This window comes from Python bivittatus, unplaced genomic scaffold (genome assembly GCF_059951505.1).
Source record: "Python bivittatus isolate LINGU-HERP-01145 unplaced genomic scaffold, Pbiv_v1 ctg000310_np1212, whole genome shotgun sequence".
Taxonomy (NCBI): Eukaryota; Metazoa; Chordata; class Lepidosauria; order Squamata; family Pythonidae; genus Python; species Python bivittatus.
Window position 1 is genome coordinate 13,479,299 of NW_028277054.1, and position 12,332 is coordinate 13,491,630.

The 12,332-nt window shown below is 41.3% G+C and overlaps 1 long non-coding RNA gene across 7 annotated transcripts in view; it reads right to left on the reverse strand.

The window, feature by feature from the left end:
• Nucleotides 1–12,330, reverse strand: part of LOC112540387 (uncharacterized) — a 43,400-nt gene extending 31,070 nt beyond the window's left edge. For 3 of the 7 annotated variants that reach the window (XR_015796028.1, XR_015796027.1, XR_015796026.1), the window contains exons 1-3: nucleotides 12,134–12,330; nucleotides 10,833–10,985; nucleotides 6,711–6,859 (exon numbers count right to left, since the gene is read on the reverse strand). This is a non-coding gene — a long non-coding RNA (uncharacterized LOC112540387). The other 4 variants (XR_015796024.1, XR_015796025.1, XR_015796022.1 and 1 more) reach the window with 4 other exon arrangements.
• Nucleotides 12,331–12,332: the final 2 nt, after the last annotated feature.

Below are 12,332 nucleotides of genomic sequence, written 5' to 3' on the forward strand. Positions count from 1 at the left end.
CAATCCAGGGTGTTCTTTGTTGGCCTTGTTTTCTAGTACCTCCAGCCATTCCTAGCATCACAGATATTTCTAAGGAACTGGATCACATGACGTGACCAAAGTAAGACATGACACAACATGACCACTCCTGGGCAGGAGGCATATTGAAAGGTGAAGGGGTGCCCTCAACCTCCTCCCTGCGAAAGGCTGCCATACCAGTTGAAACAGGCAACAGGTAACTTGGATTGGGAACATGACCAACATGGGATGGAATCACCTACCACATTAAGCCGTGAAGAAAAACTAATTGTTAAAAGTAACAAACTTCAGTCTGTGGTGTAAAAGCGGCCTTTAGCTTTATAACTGACAGGCTTAGATGGGTTATGTAAGCAAAGCCTTAGATATGGATGGCAGGGATTCACTTCACATCCTTTGAATCCTCAGTGTAAGCATACACAGTAGAAATTCCTCTTCCCACCCATCCCCTTGAAGTCCTCCTTGCCATGGCATCGGTTCCATGACCACACGTAGCCCATAAAAGCCTTGGACATAGTCACCAGAATGGTTCCAAAAGTCATTACTGAGTGAATCATGTTAGATACTGACCAAGCAGGAAAATTATTAACAATATGGGGAAGTATCCTTACTAACTGCATTTAATTAATGCAACCTATCTTTAATTACATTTAGGTTTAAATGACACTAAATCAAATTCAGATTTTGTCCTGCTTTGTCTTGGCTCTATCTACTTTGGGGGGACTGTGGCCCTGGGCAGGAGGCATACTGGAAGGTGAAGGGGTGCCCTCAATCCGCTCCCTGCAAAAGGCTACCATACCAATTGAAGCAGGCAACAGGTAACTTGCATTGGGAACAGGCAGGATGAGACCTGCAGACCAGTGTGGTGGATTAGTTCAGAATGCATGAGTGCGGTGATCTGAGTTCAAATCTCTGTTCAGCCATAAAGCTTACTACATGGCCTTGAGCAAGTGGTTATCATTCAGCCAATCTATATCCCAGGATCATCATGAGGATCCTCTTTTTAAGATCATCAGACAGCATCATTACAGCCTGCAGTTGCTGCTATGCTTCAGTTCCTAGCAATCCCAATCCCCATGGCCAATGGGAATCAAAGTTCAGCAACATCCTCAAGGGCCATAGATCTCTAGTCTGTATACCACTGCCTATACACCATGTGATTCCCATATTTATAACCTATAAGGGAGGATGTTCTCTATATTAGGCATACCATATCTGGGCCACAAAAAAATCAGGTAGCCACCAGATGGTAGGAAAGAGATACATAAAACTCATTTTTTGTGACCATCTAACGGCTGTCCAGATATTTGCAGCCCAGCTATGATGTACCCCCTCTGCATGTCATTCCAGTTGCCTTTTCAGAATAGAAGCAAATGCACGAAAAGGAAGTCTCTTGTATCTATGCAAGACTTTAAATATGTAGAACAAAATAAGCCTTGGGTCCACCTAGGCTAGTAATGACCGCTCTGATTGGCAGAAGCTCTTCACACCTTCTGACCAGACACTTTCTCATAATGTCCACCCCAAATTCTTACTGGGGATTGAAACGTGCACATAAAATATGTATTTTAGGCCAGCCCTGATTACGGTTTTGAGAGACAACTTGTGATATAGCTTCCTTAGGGACCAGTAGCTACAAGAATCATTTTTCTGATCCTCACCTCTTCTTGGCAATTTATTCAGAAGCTGGCCTGAGGCAAGCCAATGGTTTCTCAGTGATCTGGTTCACCCAATGAGCTAAGCCACAAACTGGGTTCACACACACATTAAGCCTAAATAAGATTCACTTGTTTCTGGCTTAGTATCTGGTGTGTACCTGATGTGATCAGGAAATCATGGTGGGCACCTTATGCAAATCCAGCCAATGGGATATATCCAAACGATGGCTTCTTTGTTTTATGTGAATCCAGTCATAATGTGCTTTATTTAGCTCAGCTTAGTCAGTGATATGAATCAAGTCACCGTGGTTTATAGATCAGGGCAGTTTGGGAACCCAGCCCTTCTGACTCAATGAATTAAGAAAGGCTGGTTTGGATATGAGATAATGACTTACAGAATCATATAAATAGGTGGGGTTCGCCCATTTCACTATCCCATAATATTTCTTTGGTTTGGGCCTTGAACTCAGCTGTTGTAGTTTGTAAACTATGGCTTATAATGTAGGAGCTGAGCCATATGTGGTTTCCCTAATAAACCTGCCCCTCTCCCACTGAGCTTCTCTTCTCCAGGCTAAATATAATTTATTCCAAATGTTCCTCAAAGGACTTGAGGAACATTCTCAGCCCCTTTAGGGTCTTCCTTTTCCAGCACCTTTTAGGATGGTGAAGCCTGGGGACAAAATGTTTATTTCAGCCCTTGTTCCTTACTACCCAACCTGCAAGTCAATGATTTTTTTTTCTCTTATTGTTTCCTATCTTTTGAAATAAATGGCCCAGGAAGTGGGAGTTTCTAGGAAAACCAGAAAGTATGAAAATGCATTTAGGATTCTCTTGTAACGAATGAGGTTAAGTATTAATCCATGTGATTATTTCAAATGCTGAACCCTCCATTGGATGGGGGTTCTCTGTGTGTATGGAGCAAACACAACTACTCCTATTGCCCAACCCCACCACTGGATATGTTCCAGTTTGTTCCCATTTTTTCTTAATATTCACACAACACACTAACCTGGGTGTAGCAATATCTGTGAGGTTGGGAGTCAGAACTCAGCTTCCCAACCACCTGGGGATCTGTAGGAGACCATCCAGTGATGGTTTGATATCACTAGAAGGGCCCCAGCAATTATTTTTAGATCAGTAGGAAAGGGAGCAGTAAGTCTCTGGAAAGCAAAGGCCCCCCAACTCCAACCTTAATCCTGCCCCCCAAACAGTCTGAAATCATGTTGGCATATTCAGCCATTTTGTGGCTGAATTTTGATAGTGTAATCTGATCACATTACCCCAGATGTGGCAAAGTGACCAGTGAAGTCTTACCATTTCAGCTGGCTTTAGTACCTATGCACTCAGCACTCACTTACTTCAGTTGTCTAAGAACCAAAGCTCCGCTACACCTCAAACACGTATTTCTTAATGTGGGTGAAACTGCAGCATATGCATAACTGGGAATTTTTGACTACATATTCTGCAAGGCTGGGAACGTGCCTTCTTTGTCTTGCCACACGTACAGGTTTTATTGCAGAAGGCAATGAGTAGCTGGGTACTGTTGTAGTCCGCTTTCATACACTGATTATATAAATGATGCGCGTTTCTTGATGAAGCTAATTAAGGACTCCACGCAGCAGGAAGCTCCTTGTTCAAGTCCCACGCTGAGATTTATGGGATCAGCACATCATGCACATCCTTCTCTCAAAAGCACCGAGGGAAGAGAAGGTGTCGGATTTATGAGGAGATCCACTAATCTTTACTAGAGCCAGTGTTAGCAATGCAATGGTGAGAGTAGGAACAAGGAACCTGGTGACCTCTTCATACTTGAGACCTTAATTCCCATCACTCTCAGGTAGCATGAAATTGACAAAGGATTGTTCAAAACATCTGGAGGGCACTAGGTTGAATACAGCTGGATTAGAGTATGGGATCTGGATTGGAGAGGCACAGATTTTAAATCACACATGGTCACACAGTTTATTGAAAAGCTGCAAGCCAGCAATGTTCTCCCAGTGTAATCACCCTCAGATGGCTATGGTGAAGATAACATGGCTGGGAGCAGAATGAATTATGTATTGCATGTTGAGTGTAGTTGGGATAGAAATACAATAAATAAAATACATTTCAAATTTGTTTTTTTAACTGTGTGACTTCCTTGATCACATCATCCACAAAAGCACTGGTTTGCCTAACCATGATTTATTAAGTAAAACACAATTGGCTAAAACCAAGCATTATGTTTTTCAAATCATAATGGCACTTTGGCTTAGTGTGTTGTATGAACCTACGCTATGCCTTCTTCTTTTGTTTTAAACCAAAGATAGTTAAGTTTTTGGCAACCAGGTGCCACCTGCAACATTTATTAGTGGCAAGGAGCACCCTGTATAAGTTGGTGATGCTGGGATTTTCAAGCCCTCCTTGATCATCCAGCAAGACTGAGATAGGCTGCCTAAGGTGACTGGCACCCTTTCTCCTGAGCTTTTCCTGCTTTGTGGCTTCTATCTCATTTTGATCTTCCCTTTTTCAGTTAATTACAGTGTGTGATTAAGGTATCTCTTAATTGGCTTCTCTTTGATTAGTCTCATAGCTGGAAATCCTTCCGTATGCTTTCAGATGTCACATGTCCCCGGAAGCTGGCTTCTTTGATGTCACCACCATTCAAGCATCTGTGATTTAAACAGCCACATGAGTTCAGGCTAATCATACATGCATGTGTCATAATCTCCACTCTCCCCATACTGTTGGAGGTTGCTTACAGCTCTGCTTTGGAAACCTTTGAGAGAGGAGAGTACTACTGCGAGAACAGTGGAGGAGTTATGGATCCTGCCCTGGCTTGCACATCCTTGGTACACTGTGGAAGTGACTGCTGAGACTATGCTCCAGAGGCCAAGAACTGAAGAAGAGGAATCAGATCACTGTGATTAATTAACCTCATGCATTTTGCTAAGGAGAAGAGGAGCAAGCAGGGTACATAAAGGTCTCTTAATTGCTAGGTCAAGCAATCCACCAGAGGGTACTGTAGAAGAAACACATGTAAACAGTTTCAACATACCTGTTTACCTGTCCATCTTTTTTCTCTTCTCTCTGCTCAGTTCACTCTATCTAAATAGAGAAACAGCTCAGGAGGAAATGAAAGTTTCAGAAGATAACCAGAATGGTTCCTGAGTGGCTACATCTTTCCAGGCTAAGTTCATTCAACCCTTAGCATTGGTGTCATTTTGCTTCAGCATGTTGTGTAAACCTAGCCATTTTGCCGAGTACACTGACTCATAATCTAACCAAATTGTCTGGATCCATTCTACTACATGCCAAGTCACAAAACCAACCCCACCAAGATTAAAACTGACCAAGTTTAGCATGTAGAGCAAGGGCACTCGTAAGATTTCTAACCAATCTAGTCAAACATAGCCACTAAGTCATTGCTTGCTGAACCTTGGTTTATTAAATAAAATGTGGCTTATAGAATGCAGTTTGTTCAGTTAAGCATGCTGTGTTTTTGACTTTGCAGATCACGGTTTATGGCTTAGTGTGTTATATGAATCCTTCTATGGCTATTCTTCCATGGGAAAAAGGAAAGAGGCACTGGGATTCCAACTGGAATGAAATGACAAGCATACTTTCCGCAACTGCTGAAGCTCATTATTCCAAATTAAACTTGTATTCGACGTAAAGAATGAAAAGATCAGTTGGGTTGGGTACACACAACGTACTAAATCAAAATGTGGATTGCTTATTTTTAGATTAATGTTTTGCATGAATCTAGCCGGTATGACCAAGGTTCATGACTAACTGCAGCCTTCTCCAAACTGAATGCCGTCAAACTGAATATGTGAACTGTCGATTGCAGATTCTCAATAGTAATTGTGCTGGCTTGTGGAATTCCAGATGTTGAATTCCAGATATCCAGAAGGCATCCAGTTTGGGGACAGCTGCTTAGTATGACACACAGCTATTGTAAATTATTCAATAAACTACAATTAAGCAAACCATAACTTGGCATGTTATGTGAACATGGTGGCCTATATTCCCACCCATAATTTGTGGTGGGGAAGAGAATATCAGGTGGGTTCATGTGAAAATTGGCATGGAAACTTCTTTGTTGAGACCCCAATTTGCTTCTAGTGAGGGATAATCCAGAGAGCTTCCCATCTCTCTTGCCTGATTCTGGAAGGTGATGTTCTCCAATGGCTGTGTTCATATGACCTGCTGGATTTGTACAGCTAACTGCAAAAATACCAACCCAGGTTGAAGAAACTAAGAGTTACATATGATGCAAATGCAACTACTAGATTTCTAATTCACCTGATTAAGCATATTATGTGAACCTAACTCATGAATGGGTGTTTTTAGGGTAGGTAGATTTTGAATGAAAGGACAAAGAGGCAAGTTGGTTGAAGGCTACCCACCTTAGAATACAGCTGCTAATTTTGGGAAACCTGACCCAGGATTCCTAGTTGCACTTGAGCTGTAGAAATCTGCTCCCCAAAGGGTCTTGCTGTATATTTAATTATAAAGCAAGAACAGCAAAGGCACCATCAGTCCAAATTAGCCTCACATCCAAAAGAAACAATGCTCTGTAATTTTACCTTTCCTTTTCCATTTGGGGAAATTAGGAACATATTACAGAAAAGCTCAGGTTTGTACTAAGCCATGGTTGTTTCTGCCATAGTTTGCTAGATAAAACTTAAAGCATGCTTGGAATACCCTAATGGCAAGATTCACAAGACATGCAAAGCCAAAACCAAATGGCATTATGGCTTAGCACTGTCTAGTCACCAGGAGCAACTTTCCACTCCAGGGAGGTTTTCAATCTTAGTTTCGCACTGGGTGCGAATACCGATAAAGCTAGCTAGATGAACAGCTAGAGTTGCGCACTTTGGCATTGCCAGAAAAGAGGAAATGCATATCAGGGGGCAAAGAAGAGGATAAAAGGAGAAAGAGACCAGTGTAAAATTTGTGCATGCTAATTTATACAGACAGATCCAGATTTAAAATTAGAAAGATGCTGTCATCCTAAAGGGGAAATCTGTGCCAGGAAAGCTGTGTACCTACTTTGCCTGTAATCCAGGCATTCATTGTGAGTGCACAACACCAAAGCCAGTGCTGTTCTTCCTGAGGGATATTCTTCTTTAAAGGGGACACGGACTGGACAGCTTTTCAGAGAGAGCGCTGTTCTCTGTGAAGTAGGACACGTAGGTATCCTAAAATAGAAGAAACATACAAAGAGAAATGTAAACCAGTATGAAGGGCTTCAAAATTACGCAGAGAGCAACTGTGGTAAACAGCAAGCACTGAAATGCAACACATCATTACGACAACACTGGAAACCACAGTTTTAAAAAAGGAACTTCCTGGACTGCTGGCTATTTACAGTCAAGGAACAAATGATCAAGGTTTCACTATGTTCTTTTACAAACACATCACTATAAAAACCTGCCTACACAAGTTTTTCTGCAGAATTAGCAAAGCACTGTGTATCCTATTCACACCCCTGCAGTGCTAAGCAATTAACTACGGCAGACATTTCTCTGTTCTTTTTCAATTTTTTTATTCAATTATTTTCAAGCCTACGAGAGTCTGCTTTTTTCACACTGCAGTGAAGGTGATTCTTGAGTGTCACTCTTGGATTGCAACTTCATCTGTATCATAACACCTACTGTACCAAGCCACTGCACAAAGAACTCGTAATCTCCACAAAAGAGTTTAATAAAACCAACGCAGAGTCCTAAGGAAAGCTAAAATGCATCCAAATCTCTTTATCTTCATTATAAAGTCAAATAGCATTTTATATCAAAGATGGGACATCCAAATGTTGAACCAAGTTTTAGGGAGTTGTATTTCTCAATCACTGTTACACCTCAACAGCTAATTAGTCAAACTGTTACCTATTCTCTGAAGATTCCTTTCAATCTCCACAACAAAAACGTATTGTCTCTTGTTCTCACCCACCAAACTTCAGTCAACATGGAAGACCCAAAGTAGGACATGTGATGATCATCTTCCATTAATTACACTAACAAACATATGTGATTTGGTGAGCAAGTGGAGAGCAGCACGCTTTGTAATCACTTTACATTATGTCAGTAATGCTAAGCGTTCTCAAAGCTGCTATTGTGAAAAACGAGATTGCCCACTTAGAGTAAGAGGGTTGGAAGAGATGTCAAATTTATCTAGGCAGCACAGCTCTTGGCACACATACACCCCCTGTCATACCTTTTTGTGATTTTCAGTTGTCATTTTGCATAGTTCCAAACAGCCTTAATTGGAGGGTCCTCTCATTCAAATGCTTTCCAGTATTGTGAATAAAGACAGAGCCACTGCACTGTTATCAACCCTGGATGTGTGTTTGTGCCTGAACCTGGGTCATTTCCTCCCAATCAAAAGACAATTCCAGATTAGTGACTCATTTCCCAAACACATTGGAGGGTAGAAGAGGACAAACATTGACATATTGAACACATTCCTCCTAAAATTTCTAATGTCCAAACCTATATAGTGAGAATAGTGCCAGCTGTGTTCAAAATGGGGGATTCAGTTTTGAGAATCCTGGGGTTTGCAAAAGTACACATTCTTTAGGACAAAAAATGATAAGGAGGGATGACTCCAGAGCACAAAACTGAGGTCGTGCCCAGTCCACAGAATGTTAACTCTCTGATGGAGGAAAGAAAATGGAATACGAGAGAATGGAGGATCCAGAAATAAACTTGTTAAACAAATTTACAGACTGCCTCAATCACAATCTGCAACTCTAAGCAGTTTATAATTTTTAAAATATACAAGACACCAAAATGAAAATCAAAAATTATATAACCCACAAAGTCCATTACAAAATTACACTGGCTTACCAAAGGAGCAGGATCACACCTCACCCTGGCCCTGCTGAAGAAGCCAGGTTTTCAACCCAGCTTTTCTTATTGCAATATTTCATTGCAATCCCACTTACAGGCACATGGAAAGTAAACCTTCTTAGCTCTGTGTTGTTAGAATAAAGGTCAAGATGCCCTCAGTTTTTATCAGTGTACCTCCTACTATCAGATCATTTTCTATATAAGGGTGCGTGTCCCCCAAAACCATGGCATTGAAATGGGCAGAACTGAGTGCCCATTTTCAGTAGAAAGAAAACACTTGATGCTCGTATAAAACTCTATTCCCACAAAGTGAACATCCAACAGGGAAAAACAGGCTCAAAATCCCATTTCCTCCAGTGTAGTCATTATATCACTGCCCAGTTCTGTGCAACCTATGGCTGCCAAAAGAAAAATACAGCAGCTGGTCTCCAAAAATTGTCCATTCCTTGTCTAGAAATTGCTGGCACCACAATGAGGTCTTGAATTCACATTTACATTCCAAATGACAAATGCAGCATCATGGATAACAGTCGTTTGGTCTGTGGAATCCATAGAATGCTGAGTACCAAAGATAAGAGGATCCTTTGTAACCTTGAAGGCAACACCAGAGTACAACTCTTAGCTCTTAAGTTCATTGTCACTTACTGTATATTGGTTGCTGTGCTAAGTAAATGCATAGACAACCCAAGTGGTCTAACTCTGCCTCAGAGGGACTGGTTCATGCAACATGCTAAATCAAAACCAATCAAACTATATGGTGACTTAGGTAGAAGAAAACAAGCAACACTTTTTTTTTCATTTTTCAAGGGCCACTGAGGCCTGACAAGTGACATGATAAAATCATAGAAGAGAGTAACGTTTTCACACAGTTCTTGGGTTTTCAGATCTTTGACAGGTTGTAATTCTTGTACTTTGTCTTTTTGGAAGGACCTAAAACCAGGAAAAATCATGCAAATGAAAATTGGCAGTTTTGCCATCAAATCTTGGCAGTCCAATGTGAAAATGCTCTAGGAACTTCACAGATGAGGCTGTGACGGTGTGTTGTCCAGCTTTTGAGTATTTCTCTGAGGCATGGACTTGGAGCTTTCCGGTCTTCAGAAATGTGAGGCCCACTCACTGGAGAATCACAAACACCTGATGCTGACAGTTCAACAAACAACAACAGTTCAACAACTCTGTTGAAATCAGCAGGCTGATTGCCATAATACCTTTGAATCCAAGGAAAAACTAGTCATGTAAGAGTAGAGCTGAACAATAAGATATTGTATATAAACAGTCTTGGCAAAGGCATTATGAAAACAGAAACACCACAGGGAAGTCAAAGGATGGAGGGGGGGAACTGCACCATGCTATTGCCAACTAAGTTGAGCTCATGCTTTTTTATCTATTACCATCCCAACATTTCACATTCAGCTAAGAAGTAATTCTAAAAGAAAGGAAGCTGAAGATATATGAAAGAGAGCAATGGCTCTTAGAAAATCTGGATATACACACATGCTTTTATGCAGCACCCAAAATCACAATGTGGATTGTTTGGTTTGACATAGCCTGCTCTATGAAACCAGTCATTGTGGGTTTGCAAACCACTGCTTATGGCTTAGAGGGTTGTGTCAACTCTACCAGCTGGGATTTATTTGATAAAGAATGGCCAAACAACCCATGACTTGGTGCTATATGTTATACAGCCCTCCCAATCAATGAATGATTAAAAAACTTTAAATCCTATAATGGCAATTGTATTGGCGCAACTGAACTCTTCATCCCACAGAGTCAATGGTCTCATAGTACTTACTCACTAAGTAGTTGGTCCCAATAATCTTTCAAATTTTCATTTAATTTTATATTTAAGGAATTTATAAGGCCATCCCACTCATAATTTCTATCTCTGGGCAGCATGTATCAATAAAAATCAAGAACAGTCAAAATTGAACAAAAAATAAAATAAAACCAATATAACAAGCCAAAGTCATACATGTACACATAATCAAGGCTACGCATGACAAGCTCTTATTCTCCAGCAGAATGGGCCCAAATATTGTCCTGGCCCAATGCCTGGGAGAAAAGCCAGGTCTTCATGGCTCCATGAAAGCCTAACAGGGTCAGGGCCACCCAAACCTCCGGTGGAGGGACTTGTTCCAAAGGGCAGGTGCAGCAACAGAAAAGGCACATCTCCTAGGTCTCATTACATAATACTGCTTAGGGGACCTAAGGGGGACTGTCCACCCTGTGCAATCTAATGGAATGGGCAGAAATAACCAGAGATAGGCAGTCTCACAAATAACCCATCCCTGTGCCATGCAGGGCTTTATACGTGATAAAACAGTACCTTGACTTGCACCTGGAAGTCTACCTGGAGCTAGGGCAGCTTGCAGAATAGTGGTGTTGCATAGGTGTTCTGATCCCTGCCCATTACTACCTATGCCGCTGGACCAGTTGCAGCTTCTGGATGGTCTTCAAGGGCAGCCTCATGTACAGCATACTGCAAAAACCAAATGAAAGATAACCAAGATGTGAGCGACTATGAGCAGGCTCTCCTGATCCAGAAATAGATGCAACTGGCACACAAGATGGAGCCATGTACTGCCTCCTACTCCTCAGGTAAGAGTGGCAAGTCCAGGTGGAGCTCCAGATTGTGCACAGACTCTAAGTGGGGGAGCGCAGCCTCACCCAGTATCAAAGATGGAAAATCTCCAGATCTGGATCATGGGGGGCCCAGCTGCTCAGGCGTGCTAGGGTTAAGTAGAACTATTCTTCCCCATCCAGGCCCACACAGCCTCCAGGCACTGGGAAAGCAGGCACCAAGGCGGCATTGCTTGGTCAGCCAGGGAAAAGATGTACAAATTAGTATCATCAGCATACTGATAGTATTTAATCCTATGCCAACAGTTGACCTCATCCACAGCTTCATGCAAATGTTAAACCTTAACTGAACGTTCAGTTCATTTTTTTTAAAGCTAACTCCTTAAATTAAAAACCCCTTAACATATATCAAGACAACAGCAATACACAATCAGTATGTCAGGTAAATTGTTCCATAAATAGCAAGCTTGCATACAACATTCAGACCAAGAGACACAAGGCAGCACAGATTTTAACAACCTTAAATCTACTGAAATTAACCAGCTCAACTATACCTAACTCTAGCCTGGATTGTGCCCAATACTAAAAACGATACAGAATTATTACTATTGTTTCAATTTATCAGAATTGATTTAAGAAACCACAGTTATATTGCAATGTTTCTCTTACAGGTTCACCAGCACAATTCTAGCTGTAACAATGAGCTGCAGCATTCAATCCCATTTCATTATCTATATCCATACATCTTTAATTTGCATATTTGGTTCTTTTTTTTCTATTTACAATAATATGCTACATAAATTTTCAGGAAAATTATCCATGCCTCACCAATCTCCTGTCTCTCATCCAATCTGCTCAAAGACCAACCTGACTCTGAATCATGGCTTGTTTTCCATCCCATATTGCATTTTCAATACTTGATTGAACCAGGATTCAGCTCTGAATTCTGGAACTGTAAGACAAGAGTTCCTCTAAAGATACGTCCGGTACTGTCCCATTCTTTGCTCCGCTCCCTTCTTTTACATATAAATAAAACATTACACATACATAAAGATATATTAGATGGACATCTAACACCTCATCAGTTCCAGCACAGTGGACATGAGTCAAAATTGCCTCTCCTTTCAGGCAAGGCTATCTTTGATACTCTTCAAATCCAGCCTTCTCCCTCACAGCCAATCACAGGCAGGATTCCCTTTGACGTCCGAGCGGGCAAACGCCTTCTCCCATCATCTTTCCTTCATTC